At 38.8% G+C, this 27,140-nt stretch overlaps 1 protein-coding gene across 2 annotated transcripts in view; it reads left to right on the plus strand.

Annotated features, from left to right (window-relative positions):
• The first annotated feature begins 359 nt into the window (after window positions 1-359).
• Window positions 360-27,140, plus strand: part of LOC139719196 (uncharacterized) — a 44,626-nt gene continuing 17,845 nt past the window's right edge. The window contains exon 1 of one of the 2 annotated variants that reach the window (XM_071630624.1): window positions 360-583. The gene's annotated coding sequence lies outside the window, so the exon portion shown is untranslated. The remainder of the gene's footprint in view (window positions 584-27,140) is intronic. The other variant, XM_071630625.1, reaches the window with a different exon arrangement.

Raw genomic sequence — 27,140 nt, forward strand, 5'->3', positions numbered from 1 at the left:
CTACGTGAATAAGTGTACACGAGAATGAAAAAAAAAATGTTGTCAAGAGGAATGTCTTTATCATGAAGCTTATTACTCTAAAGCATAATGTTATGCAAATTAGTCTATCCACGTCTTCGCTTATTCGTCGCAAGTTTTTCTCGAAGCCCCTCCCTCCTCTTTGTACGTGTATGAGGCAGACACCTACGCAAATCATACGTCATAGATATCGACGAACGAACGATACTACAGACAGAGGGGAAAAAACATGAACGATACACTTTAACGATCGACTTGCTATCGAGCGTAAGGCGGAGCTAGTTGCTGCTTCGCGCACAAGCCATTAAACGTGCGATACCAGTTGTACGTCTCTCAGGCAGTCGGTCCTGTTGGGGGTTGTGGGCGCAGATATAAAAGACGGGAACACGCGGTGTGTCGACTGCATTGAGGTGGTCGTACGCAAGGCATCGATCATCGAGTGGTTTTGTGCGCACGGGTGAGACCTGCGAAGACAACTTAAAAAGGATATTGTGCTTAATCTCTATTTGAAGGTCTTTTCGCAGTCACCAGCCCAACCCCAGTGATAAGACGTTTTCGAGTTGAGGTGAGTGGAAGGAGCTTCTTATCATACCTTCTTTTTTGCTTCTTGAGAAGTTGGTGTCGTGCATAAAGTGCTGGGAAGAAATTCGCTTCAGATGGTACATCAGTGTTAAGTGCAAACTCTTTTTGTATCAGATAATTCGAAGAAAAGGTGAAGAGCAGTCAGTAGATTGAGTGGCATACTTCTCCTTTCACCCTTTCCCCAGTCAAAGCATATTGATAGAAATTTTCTCTCTCCTAAAAAACAACAACAACAGATTGATAGAAACATTGCAAATTGATTACTGTAAGGACATGTGGTAAACACATTCAACAAAAACTTTAGCCAGGTACCTGTTAACCCATGAGCATGATAACTCCTGTCCACTAACATTCAGTATCTCTACCCAGTGCCATACATTGCATAACATTATTTTTATTCAATTTTCGCACGCTTCGTATGTTGATACGTCTGCCAGATTCAACAGTTTCAATGCATGTCTATTGCAGCACCCAATCTACAAACAAATCAACAATAACAAAAAACAAGAGAAGTGAATGTGGCGTCACATCTTCTCGCGATGTGCATGTGTGTGTGTGTGCGTGTGTGCGTGTGTTTGTGTGTGTGTGTTTGGAATTAACATCACTACTCCAAGTTCTCATCTAACCCTGAAAGCGTGCGTAATAGTGCACGGTCCATGGACTCTGTTACAACAGTTGAGATCAATTTAGTGGTATCATTTCTATACTCACTTTCCCGCTGGCAAAATTGAAACCTGCATACAACTTTACGTGGTGGTGTTCGGGCGTGAATAGAGAAGAAAATGAGAATAATCTTAGTTCTTCTGTATTTTCTTTCTAATTTGCGTTGCAGGCCTTCCTATTCTGAAGTATATACTATTGGATGTCATGCTTTGGTCACTTTTAAGAGTCGAGAGCTTTGTTTTTAATCCTCATGTGGCATTATTACTTTAGGCACAAGCACAATAATAAATCCTTTGCGCAGTGCATTGTGGGATTGTTTTGAAGCGATTAAAATTCAACTTTTAACTGCTGAAAGTCAAAGTCTGTTTACCGTTGCAAATGATTTCATTTTATATCGTTGGTTTTAGGGGGTATTTATGATTTGTTCCAACTCAAGAATCATGAATGTGAGATCCACGAGTTTGTCTGCTTTAATCTTGACGCGTAGCATCATCATCAGTTAACAGTCAACTGTGTGGATCTAAAATGATAGATTGTTCATATTTAAGAATTTTATTGATTCCGTAGTGGCCATGTCGAATAGATCCAAGCAAAAATCCAGTGTCGAGTTCGAATATGGTTTCGTCAGTGCGTCAAAGTATCTCATGTTTAAAAGATTTTCTTAGATACGCATAAAATGGCCTCCGTTAAGTAGCTCGCTCAGAGTGTTTCACGACCATGCATGGAGGGTAAAGTGTGTAAAGAGTTTTTTTTTTTTATGGGGGGGGGGGGTTGTCAATCCTTTGATCGCAGTGAAGCTAATTCATTCAGTGTCTACAAATTTGTAGCAAGGAAAACATACTCGAAAAACAAAGATTTGAGCAGGTCTGGGAGAAAAAATACGCGAAATCGTCATAGGAAGACTTACAATAGTCATAGGAAGACTTACACATGCTTGCTAATCAAACAAAGCTGCTCTGAGTTAATGCTCTGTTTAAAGACGACGATTTAAAGTGACTTAACGAAACTTTAAACACAGGGGTCCATTTCTACTTTTTGTGAAGTGTGGACGCTGGTGTAGTTGTGTGTGTTCTAACATTAGTCTCTTTTTGATATTTGTCAATTGAAATATCTCAACAAAATAAAACAATTGAATCACACTCCAGTAAATTCAGGAATGTTAGTGTCAATAGATTTTGAGTGGATGGCATGTGTATTCCTCTGTTTTGCTTTGATTTTTTTATTGGTCCACACTTATACTCGCAAACCTGGAGAAATGCTCCAATTTAAATCCTGAGGTAACTTGGAACTCAGCAATTAATTTCTACTACATATTATTTGTTTGTTAACCCGTACCCGTTGAAGATGAGTCCCGAGTATACTCGGGCAGGTGTCCGTGGGAAATGCGTGTTGTAGCGAAATCAGCCCGTCCTCAACGGGTTAGAACAGAATGTAGATTAATAGTATGTTGTTGTTGTTGTTGTTTGAGAGCCAACAATGCACCTAAGAATTGTTATTAGCTTTATTCATCAAAGTGAAACTATCTGTTCCTTAATTCACCTAAATCTTATGTACATCAGTGTTAAAAAGAGAAAAAGTACCATTCCTATACCACAGGGAAAGTTGTCTGAGTACAATCGTTCTCTAAAAATCTACCTTTGATTTCAAATTCAAATTGGAGCCACATTACCTAACAGCCGAGTTTGGTTATGATGACACAGATAGTGGATTACTTGGGTTTTTTTGAGACTCATGTAACGTATGCTTTCTTCATGATTGCAGCCCTTATACTCCATTTATTCATAAACCTCCTGATATATTTTTAGCCCAGAAACGCCTGCGGTTCTACACGATATATGCACAGATAAATTTGCGTAATATTGTGTGTATAAGACAGACGCTGTCGGATACGTTCCGGAAATAGGGAGAGTGGTCTAAAAGCTTCGAAGCACGACGTGAATCTGATGCTGATTTTTGTCTGAGAAAAGAAAAAAATGATGTTGCCGCCTGGTTTCAATTTGTGCCAAAGCCAGCGTTTAGGTAGGGCGTTTGAAATTTCATATCAAAGGAGAGAGAAGATAACAAGGAAGCATCAATTCGGAGATAATCGTCCCTGTCATTACGTCACGTCATGAGGTATCGACCTCGTGGCCATATCTACTTAGGTCCGGAGAAAATAACTTATAAATGTTTCTGGCTGTTAACTCACGCTGCTTTCGAGACTGGGATATAATTGCTCCTTCGGCGGAAAGATGAGAAACATGTTTCAGTGAAGGTAACAGTGGGGATGGTGCATTTCCGCTTCTGTTGTAAATAGTATTTCCGGTAAAAGAAGAATTAAAAGTGCATAGAAAAAAATAAATACACTCAGCCATCGATGAGAAAGAGACGAATGACGTTACGGATTACCTTCTGCATGATGAAGATGAGCGAACCCTGGGAGAGTTTGTCGATACGAACAGCTTGCACAAGAATAAAATGAAAAAAAAGTGAAAGTGGTTTAGACAGGGACGTAGCAAAAGATCGCGATGGAGGCAAAGAACTCACCCCTTTTTCATAACGAGGCAGTCAGATGTTCCTGGGTATACGAGAGCAAAAGAGAGACAGGGGTGGGAGAGAAGTGGAAAAGAGATGCATATAACTGTAAGAGATTACTGAGAAGAGTTTTGGCTGTTTGGGGAGATGAGGAATGAGCAGGGGGAGGGGGGAATATTGAAGAAATGTCATTGAATAAGATGTGACGCCAAGTGACACTTCCTATTTCAATAATTTAAAATGACGTGTCTCTTCTCAGAGGCACACCAAAAAAAAAAAAATATATCAAACAGCGATCAGTGAGGCAACCGTTTTCTTAATGCTAAAAACAACAACTTCCAATTTGTTTGATATCTTTCATTACCGACACAATACAACTACAATCGCCTGCGCCCGCACACACACACGCTTGGGCACTTCATTACAACCAAAGAGATGACACCATATAAAATCTCTTTGTCGTTATCCCGATATTGTTAAATCATATAGCCTATTTTTTTTTTACTTACAATTTATTCACTGCATTTATGAACTTCATATACTTAACTGATAAAATAATTTTTAACTTTGAATTTAACTTTCTAAATCCTAACACCTTTTCTTTCTTTCTTTATACTAGAAATAACAATGTGAATCCTGTTTACATTTTGTTTTTGAATTCCGGACTTCTGGTACAATGCAACGTACTGACATCAACAATTTCTACCGCTAAGCAAGTAAAGGAAAATAATCTCTCGCAAGCTTGGAACAATTATACAAACAGTAACCAAAATATCCCGGCTTCTAATGATACGATGAATTGAACTCGCTTTGACGTAGACCTTCACACCACCCCTACCCCCTCCCCCTTTCACAAATGAAAACCATAAAAGAATAGGGACACTCAGTATCAACCAGACTACGTGTAAGGAAAGAACTACATAAATAAATTAATAAGACAAATCCAAAACAAACAAACACAACAACAAAGACGAATCACACAATTTTCGCGGTAATTTCCCCCGTGCTGAGTAGGTGCCTTGATTGAGCAGCATGCAGAACAGATTAATTATCACTTCAGGCGTAAACCTCGCGACAGCATACCCGCTATCGGCCCACAAATCTCGGGCGGCCGTGCGCAACATTCATGATTATTTCTACCTGGTCAAGCGTCATAATTGATTGATTTATCGAGCGATCAACTGAGTAATAGTTTGCGTTCAATTGACTGACCGAGAATATATTCACGTTCTCTCTCTCTCTCTCTCCTCTCTCCTCTCTCTCTCTCTCTCTCTCTCTCTCTCTTCCTCCCACCTACATAATACAGTGAAATGTCAACTATCAAGAACGAATCTATCACAAATCTAGGAAACAAAAAGATGACATCTTATTTCTTGCCTCTCAGCTTACAAATATATAGAAGTGGTAATTTCCAAACATTAGACACGCAGCAAAATCGTTATAGCAAAATAAAAGACATTGTTCAGTCGTGACAAGTGAGAACTGAATTCACGCTATGCCCATAGAGAGTATAAAAACTAACGTCTCGTTTGAACCTTTATCAAATCGGGCTTGGTGCCTTGAAGTATTTGCATCAATTTAAGAATGTGCCACAAGTGACTCCTAATTCTCTCACTCTCTCTCTTTCTCTCTCTCTCTCTCTTTCTTAAGATAGAGACAGAAACCTAGAGAGAGGGGGACCCCACACTCCCAATAAAAGCCCCCAGCCCCCCCCCCCAAAAAAAAAACAACAACACACAAACAAACAAACAACTTAAACGAACAAACAAACAAGCAGAACAATACTTGGAAGTCGTATATATACGGTTGATGAATAACTCTCTCTCTCTCTCTCTCTCTCTCTCTCTCTCTCTCTCTCAAGATAGAAACAGAAAATTAGAGAGATCAAGGGGACCCCACAGGGGCAATAAAACCCCCCACCCCCACCCCCCCCCCCAAAAAAAAAAAACCAAAAACACACACCCAAACAAACAAACAAACAAACAAACAAAACAACACTGGGAAGTCGTACGGATGATGAATATTGACACGTGCATGATTTACCACAAACTTCGTAACGATTGATCGTGTTGATACTTGCACCATAACCAAATCCTCTGATCAAGTGGGAATATACTTATTCTTAGCAAAGATATCCCTTCAAGATGAATAACAGAGCTATTATCTTTCCGGCAGCCAAATACATTTAGAACAAAATCAATGCGATATGCTGTATCATCTTTTTGTCGAAATAGGGTTGAATGAAAATAGGGCATGGCAAACTAAATGTGTACTTTAATAAATACATATATTTCGTGAACTTTCTACCTCAGCTAGACATGCCTACTAAAAACGCGCATCAAAATTTTTCGTGGTGATTCTGGTGTAATTTTGTGTCATTTCATTTCATAATTTTTCCACAAATTACATTCCTGACATACATTTGCAATTCAGAACAAAAAAAAATTGATAATCCTCTTTTTAAAGAATGGAATTTACTTTAACATTATAATGGGGGAACAAAAGATTGAGTAAAATAATGTAAAGATTACACAAAATTGTGTGTGTGTGTTTGTGTGTGAGAGGGTGTGTGTGTCTACGTTCACACGTATGATTGGCGTTGTGTTTCTCCCCATTTCTACCCATTCTTTTTTTATTTCTGGTTCACGCAAAACTTCAGACATCAAACTGAAAACATAAAGACCATTTGGCTGATGATTCAACAGCCACTCAGAGAAAGCGAAGCGTACACCCGTGCCATCAGAATCTGGACTACGCTTGAGATGGCATCGGTGAAAGTGATTAAGCCGGGCACAAACGTGGGAAGACAGCTATTTCATAGATTAAAGCATCCTCAAGGGCTAGTCCAATCAGCTTTGTCAATATGCTCACTACTCAGCAGAATATCGTGATCTGAGTGTTTGCCTTCATCCCAAAACGTTAGCTTAAATATATAAAGACATTAACAAACCAAACCCATATTTGTCTACAACTTCCTTGCTGACGCCATTCAGGATTTCCATTCAAAAGGGGACCAAGACCACCGCGAATGCCTTTTAAACCATGGATCGTACCTCTTCGTTCCAAAGGAAAATCGTTACAGAGAACGTTTGGGTGCCGTATTACTATCTCCTTCCTTGTTACTTCGTCTCCGCTGTCAGTTCTGCGTTTACTGACAGGCCTAAAATCCATGCAAAGACAAATAAAACAAAATAATACTGTGAGATTTACCTTGTTCACTAGAATTGAACATGAACCGTTGATCATGTAACTTCAAACAGTATTACTGTCGATACTATATTAGTAAGTAGCTTGCAGAGTGAAGCCGACTCTCCTTCCATCTGATTCCAAAGAAATGGAAACCATTGGAATGACACTGACGCTGATGATAACAGTATTCAAGGTGATGATGATGATGATGATGATGATGATGGTGATGATGATGATGATGATGATGTAAATGATATTTACAAAATACTTCTCTCTCATAGGGTGCATATCATATTTGTTTTCGTGCAAAAAAAAGACAAGAAAAAGGAAGTATTGAAGATAATTATTGCTCCGTACTGGAAAAGAGTTCTTAGGGAATAGGGTTCGGGGTTGATTGTGTCAAGTGTCAATTCCCCTCCCCCCTTGGGAATATTCCCGTGACGGAACCCTTAAACGTCATATGTTTTTTGTTTGTCTGTTTATTTGATTATTTGTTCGTTTGTCTTATTTTTACTATTTTTGCTTCAAAAGCCGTAAGTGTGAGGGGCTACATGCAGCCCCCTTCCCGGTGCCGCAGCCCGAGTTCAGTCACTGTGTTTTCAGTGCAAGTAATTGGTGCGAGAAAGTACATCTGACATTTATTAAAGCTGCACGCTCCATCATGGATCCAAAAAACCAAGCCAGATTCGCTTGTTAGTTATAAAGCAAATAACACTAATAACACTCAATTTAGAATGAAAATTATGAAAAATATTGACTTTATCCCTTCGTACATTCTCTATTTTTTCCAATTTTCAATTGATGATTTTGTTAGTTTTGAGTATTCCACATGACGCAATAACGTCATATAGCTGGTACGATTAGTGCACGTGTTGCTCATTATGTTAGCTCGAAAAATCAGTGATAAAGCAGTGAAGTATAATTATATGCATCTTTCATTTCGAGGTACACATTGATCGCTGTATATAGTACACTTGCAGTCGATTTATTTTTTTATTCATGTTAAGTCTTTATGCACAGGTGTTATATTGGGTAAGTTTTTATCAATGGCGTAAAAGAGCTGTTATGACAGCGACATACATGAGATAATCCTAAATCACTTTTCCATATTGAAAGTAATTCATTGCAGAGTATAATTGATTTTATCTATTCTTTTTTAAGTAGAATAATTTTGTTGGCAAGACATAAAAGAAGGAAAAGGCGACCAGCGATTAAAAAAAAAGTATACTCTACAATCAAAGTTTGACATCCATTACATGTTTTAGAACTCAAAATTCATTTTATTTATAGATATGCATAATAATCTATATCGCCACTTTTTGGAATAAAAAGTGACATGACCATTTCTAATATTCATACTCTAGCTTCTGTATAGCTGAATACACCTACCCAAATATTTCTGTCGAAAATAACTGCGCATATTGCAGTTAAGTTGCGTTGCTGTATGATCTTTTTTTTTTATCTGAATGATGTATACCGTTTTAAATCTGAATATAACGCAAAGCAAACTACCTCTTTCAACGTTGTTGCTGTGCGTTATTCTTCTCATTCTTTTCTTTTTGTTGGGGGTTTTATCTATCTACATACAACATGTTAACAAACCAACTCAAACTTTAGAACTACATTGTTGCTAAATTAATCTTCGAAATCCCCCGTTTAGAGTGACTTCGCTCCCAATAATACCTATACTTCAAAGACATAATAGCAATGCAGAAAACTCTTACCGTTCGCTGTGTGACGTTTATGGGGATCAGAAGGAGATTTAACGTCAATCAGCCAAGACGAGATGTAATATCCCCAATTACCTTTATCGGCTGATATAAAAGTTTCCAGCCAAGCATGAGATAATTCGAATAGACATAATGACATCTGGAGAATTTACCTCGCAAATTTGATCGTTCTGTATGATTTATCGCTATCGAGCCGTAGCAATGACCTTGGGAGTATTATATATACGCACACTCAAACAATCAAACAAACAAACAAACAAAAACAAACAGATGTATCTTCTGCTTGCACGACACATGATGTGTATGTGTGCGTGGGTGTGTGTACGTGTAATGACAAATAATGTGTACGTGCGGTTACAGTTTATTTGGGGGGGGGGGTTTCTGTTACTTCTTAGCTTAGTCTATCTTTTTTTTTTCTTGTTATGTTAAGGCGTTTGGGATGAGGGAACTCGAACGATGGCAAATTTAAATATAGTTGTGACTCAACGACGGTAAAACTAAATATAGTTGTGACTACCTAAAGGGTCTCGGAGTGCCATACCATAGGACATAGTAATAGTCATGATGGTCATGCAGCATTTATACGAACAATAATATTATGTTCATTCTGAAGGCAACCAATAATGATGACAGCATTAACATCAAATGAAAAAAGAAATGGCTTCATAAAGGAAGAACATTTCCCCCTGTTATCTGCAAGGCCAGAATTTCAATATATCGGCTTCTTACGACCATTATTATATGGCTGGAGTGCAGGGGCAGCCGGATAAAGCACGTAGACCACGGCTCCTTTCTCCGGTGGGTCGTACTGTCATTCCATCAGGACGTGGATGAAATGAATGGCTCTTCACTGATGCCGTCTGTTCTGTGCCGCCTTTCAACTGGGCCGGATGTTACCTGCACGAGCGTGACGGCCTATAGGGAGGGTACAGAGCGCCTCGTCTTCTTTCTGTTTATTTATTTATCTCTCTCGTCATTGTGGATCAATATACATTAGAGGGAGGCGCGTCCGAAAGTTTCAGCGCCGTTTCATTTCAGGGATCTCGCGGTATATTGTACACCTTGCAATCTGACCCATCTCATCCCCAACCTCTCATTCTCTGTATGATATTTACCTCTTCCTCTCGATCTACCCTTCTCTCTATCCTTTTATCCATCTATCCATTCATCCCTTCCTCTCCGTGCAGTATGTGTTCCATCGACATGAAGATCACACTATTTCGTGGCACCGTTGAAAAAAAGGCGTGCGACGGGTAGTGAGAAATTAATAAAAAAGAATGTAATTTGAACAATATGATTACCGGGTACATCAAGAACATTCAGAGTCAACGCTAGTAAGGGTTGAGGGTAGGGCCATGAAATATTGCTAAATGAAAGACTCGAAATCTATTGACACTGACATTACGCAGTGAGATCAACCAATTCAGCAATGGGGGAAAATTAAGCCCTATTCTATTGTGCGAAAATGGCTTTACATAATGCATACAGCGATCAAATATACACACGCCAGTCGCGGTACATCAGTCTATATTCTGTGCATAACGCGTAGAAGTGTGCCACTCTAGCCTTACTAATGTAATATGACTAATGGTGCTTGACTTCGTTACTTTGTTTTCAAGTAACTTTCTAAATTGGATGGGAAGGATGCGAGTCTCTTGTCATAATCAAGTCGCGTACATAAAACATTATGAGCACCTCACTCCATTGTCATAATTTACATTTTCCAGGCACCGAAGGTCGCTAAATATAAAATACAAGTTTTCATAAACTGCTAAATGTGTGCAGTAATGTTTCTTAGCAGGTTGCAATAAATAGGGATTAGCTAATTATTATCTATGAGAATATGTTTCATCATCATCATCATCATCATCATCATCATCAAAAGAAAAAAAACCCAACTATTGTTAATTGTAAAACATCATTCGAACTAGGTTTATCGACAGTATAGCAATAACTGTAAGATGTGTAAATATTTCACAAAAGTAATTGTCCCCGCCGAACGAGTTCGAGCAGGGGACTATGAAACGGGCTCCGTACGTGTGTGTGTCCGTGTGTCCGTCCGTGTGTCCGTCCGTCCGTCCGTCCGTCCGTCCGTCCGTGTGTCCGTGTGTGCGTCCGTGTGTGATCAAAATCTTCAATTTGCTACTTCTCTGTCATTTATGAGCCAATTTTGATTCTGTTTGCTTTATATGATAGCACTACATGGGAGCTTTGAAACTTCTACACAGAATTTCAGTCGTGACCTTTGACCTTGACCTTTGACCTATATTGTACATTTTGCTACAAAATGCTACTCCTTCGCCATTTCTAACCCGATTTCGATTCCGTTTGCTTTATGTGATGGCACTAGGTGAGGGCTTCAAAACTTCTACACAGAATTTTGACCTTTGACTTCTTTGACCTTTGACCTTGATTTTTTGACCTATATTGTACATTTTGCTACAAAATGCTACTCCTTCGCCATTTCTAACCCGATTTCGATTCCGTTTGCTTTATGTGATGGCACTATGTGAGGGCTTCAAAACTTCTACACAGAATTTTGACCTTTGACTTCTTTGACCTTTGACCTTGATTTTTGACCCATATTGTACATTTTGCTACGAAATGCTACTCCTTCGCCATTTTTAACCCGATTTCGATTCCGTTTGCTTTATATGATGGCACTAGTTGAGGGCTTCAAAACTTCTACACAGAATTTTGACCTTTGACCTCTTTGACCTTTGACCTTGATTTTCGACCTATATTGTGCATTTTGCTACAGAATGCTACTCCTTCGCCATTTCTAACCCGATTTCGATTCCGTTTGCTTTATGTGATAGCACTAGGTGAGGGCTTCAAAACTTCTGCACAGATTTTTGACCTTTGTCTTCTTTGACCTTTGACCTTGATTTTTGACCTATATTGTACATTGGCTACAAAATGCTACTCCTTCGCCATTTCTAACCCAATTTCGATTCCATTTGCTTTATGTGATGGCACTAGGTAAGGGCTTCAAAACTTCTACACAGAATTTTGACCTTTGACTTCTTTGACCTTTGACCTTGATTTTTTACCTATATTGCACATTTTGTTACAAAATGCTACTTCCGGCGGGGACATATGTTACGCACCGCGTAATTTCTACTTTTCCTTGTTAATTACAATTTTACACCATCAATGAAGAAGTGTCAATAGCAGAGAACAACCTAACCCGCTATTAATCCGACATGTTGCACATGTATAAAATCTTATAACAGACAAACAAACAACACAAACCCATGATAGGACCTGAAAAGCGTTGCATGCAGTAACAAAACACGTGGCATAAACATAGTGATTAAACACGGCAGACAGCTAAACCATACATTCTACCCGCGGGTGTACTGGAAAGAAACAGGCGAGCTCAGACACCGTGACACACAGGCCACTTCTCCAGCCTGATCGGATGCACCATTACCCTCACACGTGATTGTGACGTCACATCAGGAGCAATAAAGAAGGGAATGGATACAGGAGATATAGAGGTATAAGATATAGGGAGAGATAGGGAGAGAACGAGATATACAGACAGAAAGGTGAGACGCAGTGAGATATACAGATATATCTTATATCATCTATATACTTCATCTACTGATCGAAAATGAAAAGGAGGGAGACCATTATCATGGTATTGTCCTTCATGGGGAAAACCCGATCCTTCTTGTTCACGTCCGGAAATTAGCTGTCATTATTCGACACGTTAGATTAAGCTAAGCAGGCCTAGTTTTTCCGCCACTTCATTACACATTAGTGTGACATTCAACATCGCTGCTTCATGTGCACTGTCACTATCATTCACGTTACACGCCGATGAATATTATCACATTACCACTATCTCGAGGCGCTGAGCAGGAACATATTTTGCGTCGTGTCTTGATGCGAAGAGAAACATATTTTTAAAGGTGTGAGAGATGGGGTAATATTCCTGGATTATGATACGGGAGAAAGAGCATGTACGAGAGAAAGAGCGTGTATACGAGAGAGATAAGAAAGAACGATATATATGAATAGAAAGGAGAGAGAGAAATTAAATCTACAAGGTGGGGAAAATGCAGACGAGAGATGGACAGGCAGACGCAACTTTTTTGGGGAAAGAAAGGTTGAAGCAAGAAGAAAGCTTCAGTGATATTCAGTAAGACGAAATACTTATTACTTGCACGTTAGATGCTCTGTTATTTCTAGAAAATAACTTTAGCTCCTTAATTATCACGTCTTCATCATCCCATCAATAACGCGATTAATGAGTTTTAGTGGAAATACTTAAAATGAATATTGAGCGTGTACTACTGAAACGGTGTTTGAATTTGAACTGGAGGTGTTAGTGTATGCAAAATCGTCATAGTTTTTCGTGTGTTTGTTCTTTACGTTTTGCCCATTATCTATAAATCACTTACTTACAATATTGATCACAGATTCTATCAAATTGATGTCTTTACTAATTTATGGATAATCATCCAGTTTTGGTACCCTCTCGGACTTCAACTACAACAATAAGACTATAAGAACAAGCCCCTGGGTGGTATCGAGATACAGACCGTGCCGCCGAGTACGATCCGGCTCAAACTGATCACCATCACCACGTGATCCTTACTCCAGTTTTCGCTTTCCACCACTGTTGAGGCTTCACACTGACGCGCTTCTTTATTTGGTCCTAGTCGCACTTGTCAAGTATGCCGTGCTCCTCTATGAGCAGAAATCTGAGCGAGACATCTACACAACCAATCAGTAAATATACCTACATGCTTATAACGACTGACATGTCGTGTGATTCGCGTTTTGCATTTTTGTTTGATTTAAAATAAAGGCATGAGCATCTGTGTGGCAATTTTGTTTAAAATCCTGGTCTGAACTACATAGATCATGTAGATCGATCAAAGTCTTCTTTTCGAGAAACACAAAAAGATAAAACGCAAATGAGCAGAGGAGAGAGAGGGGATGGGAGAAAAATGAAGAGCTAAGCGGAGGAGGGATATTTGATTTTTTTTTCTCTTATCATAGAGGACGACCAAGGAGTTTAAGTAACAAAGTAAAACGCAATAAAACGGCACTTCTGAACTGTCTGAGACCGCTCTCTTCAAATGTCTTAGTCACGGTACTCCCAAAGGATACCGGGTACCACAGAATTGCCTCCCGTTTCTGATAAGTTGCAATTTCTACTCACACAAACCATCAATGGCCTCCTTGCTGGAAAATAAAGCGGCAATTAAGGAGAGTAATCATCAGTTTTGCTTTTCGCTTGACAGAAAGATCAATGTAGGCGCTCATATATGGAAGAACATCATTCAGTGATGACCATACCTTCGCAAAACAGTAATGATATTTTGTCTCCTTTGCAAGCAATTTGTGACGTATTTCTAGCTAGAGACAACATAAAGCGCCAATGACTTCGATAGAGCCCGATTTTCTGCGGCGTTGAAGCACCGTTTCGTTAGGAGTGCTATTAGGGGCTTGTTATTGCCACTCTATTTGATCCAGATCTCTCTCTCTGCTTGTACCCAAAGATTCGCCTTCTATCCTTGACAGTGTTCCCTGCGTGAAATTAGGTTTGTACGAGCTCGTTTGCCGCCCGTTTGCCACCGAACGTCACCGCAATATTCGTCGAGGTTCTGATAGCGTGACACGCAAGGGATTCACGGAATTGGCGTCCACGCGGGTTAATGGTTAAACCTCCTTCATGCCGTTCCTTGCGTTTCTTAATGGGAGCGAATTAGAAAAATGACATTCTGCCTGTCAGAAAATATATCTGACGGAATTGCATGATTTTTGCTGCTCTGACATCTTCCGTTTCGTACTGTTCAATTTCGTATCTGATCAAACCTGTGTCTCTCTCTCTCACTTTATCCATGTGTTTTATAATGGAATAAACGCGTGTGTGTGTGTGTGTGTGTGTGTGTGTGTGTGTGTGTAAGCGTAGTTTGTGTGTGTTTGCATTTCTGCCGCTTTCAATAACAGACGCAACAGAATTATATATAAAGTGTTGTTATTGCTTTTAAAGAGACGAATAAATTCCAGGTCTTTCGAAATTCAGATTTTCATGTTTGTGCTCTTTCTGATTGCCACGCACTTTATCAGAACAGGGGCTCGTTAACGGAAAAAAAGGAGAGAGAAATGATTGATAAGTCGTATGATTGTGAATATTGTAAAGTAGAAGTAAAATTAAAGAAACCGCCAATGAGATTTAAGATCTACCATCTTCTGTAGCTGACTCGTGTAATAAAAATTTATCTATTTCCTGCTATGTGTGTGTGTGACGGTGTTTTATCAAAGGGGGCAGTTCCCTTTAAAGTCCCGCTATTTCACCTCATGCTAAATGAAGTGATTTAAAAAAAATCAACAACAACAAAATGCCTATAATGGAAACGCAGATTGAAGGTGCATGTCCAGAATAGACCTTCAGAATTCGATTACTCACAACCGGGCAACGCCAGCGTCCGTTTGACCCCCGTGTACGCGCTCCATTCTCCTAATTGTCATTAATTGCGTTTGAGAGACTGTTTTGCGAACGAATCAATACAGACGGGCGTAATTCATTGGCGGCTACAATGTCTCTACTTGCTTGCGTTTTTGTTTTTGTTTTTGTTTATGTCTAAAACTGACAGATCTGATATTTGGATATCGGTGATTGGAGCTCGACGGATGGATAACGATAATCGATTGAGCTAAAAACAGAACAATGCAGTCCAACTTTATAGATGAGTGTGTGTGTATTTATGAGTGTGTGTTTGTGTGTGTGTTTGTGTGTATGTAAGTTTGGATTCATTTTAAACGATCAATACGGAAATACTGAAATGTATAATAGAAAGGTACCTCCGAGTGGGAATAATGCGAACATTTTGCTTGTTTCAATCAATTATAAGGTATTTTCCTCTAGCATTTCATTTAATTTCTTGTGGTTAATGTAGTGTTCAATTAGATCAATAATCAAACATCAAATCTCTTTTAAGTCCCTTTAAAGGGATGATATAGTTTTGGTTTCCAACTTTTTTGAGATGAGAAACTTTTTTATGAAGTATGAAAAATAATAGATCTACAATTCTAACAGGAAACAAAGTTAATTTGATGAAAATTGATTTTGAAACAAAGCGATCCTATAACATAAGGTGGGACCCACCTTATTTGCCCGCATTGTTTTACTTTCTTGTACAAAACAATTTCATCAAATAAACTGATTTCCTCTTCGAATTGTATGCTCTTTAATATTTCACAAGTGGTTTCTAATTATCTCGCAAAAGTTTTTTTAAAGCTGTATCCCCATCTCAACCAAAGCTATACCATCCCTTTGACATTTCAATACATAATCTAATTCATATCAATATGATTATTTAACATAAGGATACCACGCTTTTCAGAAACTCCTACTGACCTTTTTAAAGCTGGTAATAAGCAGCAGTATTAAGAGGACCTGAAGACCTCAAACAGAGCTTTAAACAAACCAAAAATGTCCAGATATTCTAGCCTGCATGATGAATAGGCCTAATCGTCATCCTTTAGGCAAACGCTGTTCTTGACTTGCTAGACATGTGAGAGTAAAATTAAGAATATTTCTCACAGTTTAAAACTGCACACACATGCGTACTAGCAAAATGCTAGAGATAACCAACTTCATCGCAACGCACCACTTGTTTAAAAGACGATGACCGCTGAACAACGGTCGCTTTCCTCCAGTTATGAATAATCACAATTCTTTGTTTTGTGTGAGTGCCAGTGGACCGTATAACCATTTTATTAGATACTGTTCGTCGGCCACCGGACTGGTGACGTTGAGACATCGGCTTCATTCAAGGGTGATTGATTGACTGATTCCGACTCGTTAATCGCTACGATGGAGACATTCGTGTGTGTCTGTTTGTTGTGTGTGTGTGTGTGTGTGTGTGTGTGTGTGTGTGTGTGTGTTTGCCTGTGTCTTTATCTGTGTCTATAAACGTGCATCTTTCCCTTGCCAGAGAAACGAAGTAGGGAAGTATCAGGCTGAAAAGGAAAATTTACGAACGTTGAATGGCTGCCAAAAGAAAACGAACAAACCCCAAAGAAACAACAAAAACAAAAAACAAAAACAAAACCAAGGTCCTCGACGTAGCAATGGTGGCATAAAGATGTTAATATAAAGACGGGCGAAATCCAAACTACAATGTTCTATACCATAACATAATTGTCACGGCAGATTTCTTCCGTCATGGATGATTGCAAATTTGTGAATTTGATGGACAGATGCAGATGGCTATGTATTTTGTTTGCTTGCTGGTCATGTTTGTTTTGATTGTGTGTCTGTGTCTGTGTCTATGTCAGTGTCTGGTTCAATGCATTTTGTATTTGTTACTTCTACAGAACATAGTAGATGATATATAAATGAAATGAAATATATTAATGAAGTATATAAATGAAATATACAAATGGAATATATAAGTTGAATATATAATCATATAAGTGAAATATATAAGGACATATATAAAGGAAATGAAATAGCAATACATGTACTGGAGAATGATAGGTCTAATGAATGAAAAATATCCTTATAATCCGATTCATGGGGCGTAACAGGTTTTTGACACGTGTACTCCCAAAGACCCAATTTACTCGGAAAGCCGAAATTGAATATATATTCCGTGTGAGAAAAACTGTGCATAACTGTTCCCTCACGTCGTCAATCCATCTTTTTTTTTTTCTCCGAGCACTGAATCATACGCGCGTGCAGTGTTTTACCCTTAATATACAACCAAGCAGCAGTTTCGATCCTCGGAGGGGGGAAACGGGGGTAGAAGGGGGTGGAGAGGCGGCAGGTGTCCCGAAGGAAGGCGGGATCGATGGCTTTTAGCCCCAGAATCTAGAACTTGTCTTGATCGCAAAAGAAAAAATAATGTAGACATATGGTGAGCGTAGCGTAAAACTTATTTTAGAACCAGATGATCATGAGATACAGGGAGACAGGAATAGCAAAAACTCTCCCTTTTTTTCTTGAAAATAGGAAAGGAATATATAAAGAAGGGTAAACGAATAAATGGAGCTAACGTTTTCTGTCAGCGGATGTTCATGTACAATGTTTTATTCGTAGTAATGCGCAGATGTTTTCAATGTCAACCGTAGAGGCGACCTTAGCATCCACAACAAAAAAGGGCAAGCAATAAATAAACTGACGAACGGACCTATACGTATCCCATTTTAGTCCAGTCGGGTATAAATGAATATCTAGTTAATGCAAGAGACTCAAGACTTCGTTAGGTAATTTGTTTTAGCTGTATAAGTGCAGGTACGGCTAATATCGAAACCTGCGGGAATTTTGCCGCCCTTACCGAGTAAATTATTTAGCATCTTAACACCTTGTCACTATAGAGTATGACAAATTGCACATTCATCTTTCGTTCACTTTCTCTCCCTTGCTCTCCCTTGCTCTCTCTCTCTCTCTCTCGTTTTCTCATCTTTGAGTTCTTTTTTTCTCTCTCATTCGCTCTCAAATTTATCTCCCTATCACCAAGTCATTTCTCACTCTCTATATCATAAGACGCTTTTGCAAACACGATGCGAATGTGAAACCAATTAGCCCGACACAGAGCCGGATATTGTTCGAGTGAACTTGCAAACGGACTCCACGGTCGGGCAAATTATGCGCATTCACTGAATACACAACCAATTCAGGAAGATCAATATTAAACTGTGAACTCGGAGTGATGTGCCCGTAATGAATGGGGTAGTGCGAAGCGGGGAGGAGAAGGGGTTATGAACTCCACCCCACCCCGTCCCTCATCATACCCACTTAAACCTTACTACATGCTCTTGAATCTAATAATGGTAATAATGATATGGTTTCCCCTATACTGTATAGCTTTTCAAATTCAGCATTTCCACTGCTCTAACTAAGCGCTCCCTGCATCCAACCACATCCATTACCCCAGCATCATCATGCATGCCTCTTCGTACACCAGGAATAAAGTGACATTGTGGAAAAAATACAGTCAATAGAGGAACGCACCGGAGGGAACTTAGACCCTTTTTTTTTTTTTTTTGCATATAATCTAGTGTTTTGCACCGTATACCACTGTGCTTCCAGCGCACGCAGGAGCAATGTAAACCACAAGCAAATAGTAAAACGTCATAACGAACCAAAGTAAACAAAATTGAAGTCGCACACACACACACGTAGCTGCACAATTCGAGTGAACAATAAGAAACGTAAAACGTAGACACACTTTTTTTAGCAGTGCTTGCAAAGAAATCAATACCTTGTATGTGAATTAATCGCATGAAAACCATGGATTTGATATGGAAAGAAAACGTGTTGGTTCGCTCAACGCGATCGTTGTCATTGTGCAAGTCTGCAATAAACCTTGTTATTACGCCTGGGTTATTTGCTATCTTTTGAAGATATGAACCTATTATTCCACGCATCACCACATAGGAAGGTGCACCATAAATACAGACATTTTAAAAGTGAACGAGGAAATTGTTGCGCTGTCCGTGGTTAAAAGATAATCTTTTCATGTGGTTATCCCTAGCTTTTTGTAATTTATTGTTTCACCAACTATTATTATGAAGTTTGAAGTTTTGAACAATCAATTCATTTATTTTCCCCCTATATTATTAATATCGATGACATCTATCTAATCAATTCTTCATCCAAATCTTGTGTGCACGCATCTATTGCTCTACATTCTTTGTTTTTTCTTGTTTATTTGTGCTTGCGTTGAGGATATTCAATGAGATCTTTTAGGTACTGCTTCAAGTAGCACTCTAAAAGGGACGCTTTACCGAAAATATCGCTCAATGCTCAGAATCAGAATAAATCAAAATTCAATAAAATGACAATTGGTAGCAAATTATTTCGATGGTGATATTTAAGTGCATGATGTGTCGACGTGAACAAAATCAATTTGAAGCCTAAAAATCATGAAACACCAATGCGACATAACACACACACACAAAAAAACTGATAAAAAGAAGAAAACTAGATTACGTTCCATAGATATTGGGGTTTTTTAAGATTTCGGGTAATCGTCTGTCGATATTGGCTATCACGTACGACAGGATGGAGGGTGCCCCTGTAATAGTGACAGTTTCGTCTAACTTAATGAGTATCTGCTGCCCAGAGGAAGACAGATAACCTCCCTCTCCCCCTCCCCTTCATCCCAACCGTCTTCTGCTGTGTCCAAGACAGAAATCCATCTCACAAGAACAACCCCCTCCACCCCCCTCAAAAAAAAATCGATTCCTATATAATCAACCGGGGGCAGTAATAATTATGGTTTCAATTAGATTAGTTAAGCTAATGGTAATGACGTCAGACAATCCACTGCACCTGGCTTGAGGAAAAGAATGAAAGAAGGAGGAAGAAAGGAAGGAATAAAAAAAGAAAGAAAAGAGAGAAAGAAAGAAAGAATGAGGGAAGATGCACTTGTGTGAGAGGGAACGGATCGTACAATATCTCACGTATTGCCGCTCTTGTGTATGAAGCGTTTACAAGCATAGATGGAGCAACGTGCATTGTGTGTACATCATTTGACCAAGGGCCAGTCTTGTGCCTTCTGGGTAGATGATGACCGGGTGAAGAAGAAGAAAAAAAAACACTCATGCGTCACACAAAAATTTTGCTGTCCACGAATGTGGCACGTGGATTTACTATTCTTGTATGTCGGAGAGGATAAAAAGGTTTGTATCGAACGGTGGACAAAAGAGAGGTCATGAACACAACGTGGGCAAAGGAAAACCTATCACAGTCATCGCTTCTGAACCTGTGGTGACATCTCCCGGTAAACGGCAGGAGAACGTCTGCCTGTCTTAAAGGCAATTCCATCATGCTAAATTTAGTAGAATGCTACATGGCTTGAATGTTTTGCCAACAATTATCACTGAAAATATACTCTGGTATACGATGATGGCCGCTAATGTTTAAAATCTTTCAAATGAAGTGAAATATCTGTAAGAGACAGTATGACTGGTTCAAGAAATAATCCTTATAGAAATTGATATGACCGCCAAGAAAACAAACAACAAACAAACAAACACACAAGCAAACTAACTAACTAATTTACGATGATTTGGGCTAAGGGGATAGATGACAACAAGAGGCCCTACTAATCGATAATGTCATGTATCATACCAAGCGAAGTATAATCGCTCATAATGTGGTCATTGGTTCTCGGGTAATGATGAAAATAGGGGTCCAACTAACGTGTAGTGGTGAAAAGTCGATCGGAAACCAGTTCTGACGGGCCTTAAGTAATACCAGCCGATGACGGATTACGCCACTCACCGTCTAATTCGATTAAAAATGTCACGTGGTATAAATAAGGTATACAGTCCATTCTCGAACAAGCGAGCGTTTGTGCGCCATAAACTGGGTTCAACTTCAACATACGTTTAGTGTGCTTGTGTATCCATTTGTGTGTGTGTGTATATATGTCAGCGTGTCTCCGCGTATGGAGAAAGGGTGATGGATAGTACGAGGGAGGGGGGGGGGGGAATCAAAAGCAATTACATGATCCGACGATGATTCGCAGCCGATAATATCTGAAGCAGTGATCGAGCGGCGATAGAGCCCCGTGTCAACACGAATTAATCAATCGGATGCGCTACAAGCGGACAGTCCATTTTCGCTGCGATCGGAAACGAAAGCTTCCGAGCATGAATACGCCGCTTTTGTACCTTGATAGAAAAAAAAAAAGGTCGAAACAAATTAAGGAAAATGGCTGACGGGGAAAAGAAAATTAGATTCACGATATCTTCTTAATCTAACCAATTTCGTAATTGAGGACTACAAGATTACAGTACATCTAGTCAATTATGATCTTGTCAACAGAGTGGTGATTGCATAACAATTTTTTTCACTACACACATTATCAGCCTAATTGACTCCTATATCAGATTCATTTCTGTTTGCGCTAACGCAGTAATTGAGCAAAAAATTAATGAGTATTGATAGCGTGGCTCGCATCTTTTGTTTGAAAAGTAAATTTGATTGCCATGATAACTATCGAGGGGCCTGCTATATTCGTCGTGAACGACTGAAGCACGTTACGAAAGATAACACTAGACAATATCCTTTTAATTTTTTGTTTGGACTGCTTCCGATAACGGGTAAACTATATGCAAAGAGCTAAGACATATTTGAATCTCATATGCTATTTTTTTTTTCTTTTCGAAATCAGTATTCGAAATAAGTGTTAAATTCACGATCTCTCTTAATGGAAACGATGTGAATGGAATGCCTCCTGTTCCAGATGACGTTGGTCCAATTTCTCGGAAACAAAAATTGTTCCCCTGGAAGACACCAAACGAGCGAATCTCTGGTCACAGAGAGATACCATCAAGCTCCACACCCCCCCCCCCCCACGTCTTCCCCTACCCCATCAACTCCCGGTCCCACAGTCGCTGATGTGATTGGCTGAGTGGAAAGGAAAAAAAGAGGTAAATTGAATTTGTGCATTGAGAACTTGATTTGATTCGCCTCTCGGCTCATTTTGGCGGGATCGCATTATCGCAGACCGAGGTAACCCGATCTGAGCTGAATAATGCGGGTAATGATCTTAAGATTTTCATCTTTTCTTCCCCGCTTTTTCTTCCACTCACAAAAATTGCAGCTCTCTGTTTCTTACGCCTATCTCGTGATAGGAGTGTTTTTCAATTCCATTTATCAGATTTCTTTCATACCGATGCTGTCAGTCAGAGACACCAGAGCGTTTTTTTTTTTCTTTCTTGCTTTTCACTAGTTGTGTTGGCAGCTCTTGGCATGTGGGCCTCTCCGAAGTAGGTGCAACGATGTTCTTTTAGTGACAATCCCTTCCCGCTGATGCGATTGATCGCCGGAGTGATGTGGTTGACAGATCCGCCGAAGTGGCCGGCGTGGCTTCCTGGGGCCAGCGGTTAACTCATCCTGGTGATGCCCCCCCCCCCCCCCCAAAAAAAAAAAAAAAAGAAGAAAAGAATAGAAAAGAAGAATAGACAAAAGTTTAGTGTCTTCATCACCAAAATTTTCCTCATGCCTTTTACACTACGAACAATGCGTTGCATGATGGATAAAGTAGAATATTCATTATTGCCGAATCTTGCGCCTTTTGAACAGGCGTACAATTCTGAGCATGTGCCTGACTGCTGAATTACACACAGGCACACACCATCACCCAAGGGCTCACAAGGTGGATCTGGAGTTTCAAGAACCAAATAGACATTACCAAACAGACCAAAGAAATGAAAATAGAAAGAGACATGATTTTGGTAGGCACGTTGGAGAACAAAATTCAAAATGATCGCAAACAAGCGAGGATTACATTTACATGTACAAGTATTGTAATAACTTGCTTCCATCTATTTTTATTGTAATAACTTGCTTCCATCTATTTTTGATTCTATGTTCCTCAAAAATCAATCATTTCATAATTATCCCACTTGGCGATCTAGTGAATTTCATTTACATCTTTTAAGAACGATTTTTGCTAAAAACACACTTATTTATGTAGGCCCAAATTATTGGAATTCTTTGAATCATGACTTAAAAGATGCTCCATCCATATACTCTTTCAAGAGGAGACTGAAGTCTTTTTTATTGCAATCGTATGACTCTACAATACTGAATTAACCTTTTGGCCTTTTTTTTATACTAACCTGTTTACTTTGTCCCCTATTCGAAGAATTAACGGTATTTTTTTCCCCTGGATGTTTGCAATGTTGTCATCTATGCCATTTTTTTACCTATAGAGTCTAGTAGTTGACTCTCCGTGTGCTACTTCGGTTCATATATCCCTCTATTTTCTATTTTCTTGTCTTTCTTTAAGGCGTCAAAATTTCGCTTTCCCCAGCAACTATCTTCTGTTTCTCTTGGCATGCTTCTGCCGAAGATCGCTGTTTATGTTAATGTTGTTTCTGTTGTTCTGTTACTGTTTCTGTCTCTTGTTTGCGTTCTCTTCTGCTATTTTGTCTTCAGTTCGTCAGTCTTGTCCATCCCGTTTTGTCCTTTACAACCTTTTCTTTAGTAGTTGTCTTGCTGTCTAGTCCTGTTTTATGTTAGTTCGCGTCTATGTAAACGTATCTATTTGTTAATCTAATTTCTAGTGGGCTTCCAGACTTCTTCCACTTTGTTATCTTTTTGTATATACGACGGTTCAATTTATCTTTTCGTTGATGTTCTTCTCCAGAGGGACCCACATACTACAAGCCCTGTCTTTTTAGTGGGTCCCTCCATTTTTCGCATTTAAAACAACGGTATATATGTATTTCGCTTTGATCACTTATGTTTCTTTCTTGCAATACAATGTATGATTACTTTAGGTCCTCAATTGTTGTAGTCTTTTTATTTCACTATGTTCTACTTACCTTATTTTCTGTTACTAAATGAAGTGAAACATATGTTTTTGTTGAAAAATGAAATAAACTTTGAACTTTGAACATTTTCAGTCGCACTGGGGCCCGTTGTATAAAACTTTTTTTACCTTAAAAAAAAACCACACAAAAAAAACTCAGGTTGATTTGTAAACGTGTTAAATGTGTTAATGTCAATGGCAGAATCATACTAAAATGAGTTTTTAGTTCTTACCAGAGTTCTTTTTTTTTCTTGGGGTCAACGTTTCACGCAACAGGTCCCTTATGATTCGATAAACGAGAAGGTAAAGATTTAAACGAACTTTGCGTGAGTGGGTAGATCACACACCAACACACAAATGGAATCTGATAAATAATTGATTTATAAAACTTATTTAGATATTTATGGCTCGATTATCTCCATCACAGACTATATTTGATTTCGTGTTGTCTTTAATGAAATTATTCTGTTTGTGTATTCATTTGTTTCATTCTATACTGCTTCACCTGGTGCTATAATCATATACTACGTGGATTTTCTCCCATCACACCGGCACCACTATTTAATACTCTAAAATATTTTTATCTAACAATAAGCGACAGCTCTAATATTCAAAGCAAAGTAAGCAGCCAAGCAGACGGTTGAGGAGCTATACTGAGTGATGCAGGAAATCTGAAGGAATATCTGAGGCAATTAAGTCTGCTTTGTTCACCATCAGCGCGATCCACTTCAGAACCCTCCACCGCTGCCGTCGAAAGACTAGCTGCAGAACAAGCGATTTCGGCCAAATTGACGGGGCTTTGGCTGCAGGTGATAGGGCTCTAGACCTGTAGACGATGAGGAACGTTCGGGGCAGAGACACCTGTGTGGATTACTTCCACAGGATTACCTTCAAACAGTTACTGTTACTGTTACACCATCGCCAAGAAAGAAAGAAAAAATTGGATAAAATCGAAAATAAGATATTATCAAGAGGAAAAACTGGAATACAGTGACCCCCATCTGTATAATAATTTCTCATCTCCACTTTGCAAAGCAGACAGCGCAAAGTTATATATGTATATATTTTAAGTAACTGCATTGTATCTCACTTCATTTCATTTTATTTTCTCTTAAAGTTATCAAGAAGAAAAACTTGAATGCAGTGACCCCCGTCTAGATAATAATTTTTCCATACCCACTTTGTAGAGCATATAGCGCAAAGTTATGCTTTTTCTTTAGTTTTTACATAATTTCTTCATATCACGTTTTATTTCACTTTATTTTCTCTTAAGGATTTCATCTTTTCTATTCATCTATTTCAGTTTCAGTTTCTTTTTTATTGTTCTGTATTTCCCTTATCATTCCGAATGCACATCATTTCAAAAAACGAACAAGCATTATACTTCGAAGATCCATTACATCTTTGTACTCCAATTACGACAGTTATTGCAGACACAGATTGTTCCTACGTGAAAAGTACTATACAAAACTCATTCATATGATGGGAATGCCTGTATCAGCATGATCGAATACAATAAAGACAATGGATACAGCAAATAAAGATGCAATGAAGGGATCTGGTTAACATAGAACGACATCAAAGAATGCATCATAATACGCTGAGGGGGGAACTGGAATTGCGTTCGTGCATGAATGTGGCAAAGGACGATATTCACGCAAAAGGTAGAAACCGGCAGATTACCAAGACTATGGATGATGCTATTGACAGGTGCTTCTCAGACCATGAATTGCTATCATTATTATCTGTGTACCACTTCTTGATCACATTAATTCAAAACCAATGATACGCTCTTCTTCAATAAGTAACACCAACTCACACCTAAACTGTGTTACCATGGTTACTGTCGCATGCCCTGATAACTGCTCTCAACCCATCCTATTCGAACGTTCTCCAAGATTTACTAGAACATCGAGTTGACGAGACATTTTTGCTTTTTTTGTTAGTTATTTTACGTGTAGTGGTGTAAATTGATATGTTAGATAGGAAAAAAAATGTAGCGAATTATATTTTTCATCTTTCTGCTCTCTGCATTACGGATCTGCCAGACCGATATAATAAGCTTTCAGTATCTTTCATCTTGCGTATGAATTCGTTGCACGTGAAATGTCGACAACCATGTGCTTTGATGCGTCGACGAAATCAAATAAAGCGCTCTTAATTACGTTTACATAAGACCCCCATCTGGAAAACCCACGGAGCCGTAGCCAGCTTCTATCTTCGCCGACTTATTATCCTTATTCTAGGAATCAGATGCTAATTCGTCGTGACAAGCGTATCACATGCGTTTTATTGGTGCATCCTGTATTCGCTTTTTGTGAGGTTTGCGCAGTATCATTTTGGAATTTTCTGGGTTGATTTCATTTTCCTTAATAACGTATCCTTTCACGGACATTTCATTCCAACCACCGCCATGTAATAAAAACGACTAAATGAATATAAAGACTTTACCGGATCGCCCTGAAAAAAAAAAAAAACGTGGCGAGACAGATTATAATATATACGTGATGTAACAAGTTGAACTTCTTACATTTCACTGGCTTCAAAGTATACGCACTATTAAAAATGAAACTTTTTTTTTAGAACTTTTCGATCTGCCATTCCCAAATCTAACCAGTTTTCCCGCGCATGAATAGATTTAACGTAAGGATTACACTAACGATCTCCTGCAAAAATCATCCACGTACTCGTTCCAATATTCCCTCGGTATCGATCGAGCAACCGTGTGTGTATATCACACCCTATTCTAAATGGAATATAATTATGCATATTTTGTATGATGACGAAATTTTGGGGATCGAGGTTTTATGCGCGCGCGCGTGTGTGTGTGTGTGTCTGCGTTTGTGTAAGCGTGTGTCATATAAAATTATATATATATATATATATATATATATATATATATATATATACATATATATATATATATTTTTTTTTTTTTACTTATTTATTCATTTATTCATGTATTGGTTTCTAACAGGAATATCGGTAGTTTTCTGAAAGATGAATTTATCAGGGATGATGTGTTGTCAAGCAAGACAGGTGTCCTCAACTAGTTCAACCTGCGATTCACACGAACATAATAGATTATTTAGGTGTTAGATTTCAGTAAGTAAGACTGTGCTATGTTATTAAGGTTAACATG

Source organism: Diadema antillarum, unplaced genomic scaffold, assembly GCF_040938485.1.
Source record: "Diadema antillarum isolate AM-2024a unplaced genomic scaffold, OU_Dant_1.0 scf00000107, whole genome shotgun sequence".
NCBI lineage: Eukaryota > Metazoa > Echinodermata > Echinoidea > Diadematoida > Diadematidae > Diadema > Diadema antillarum.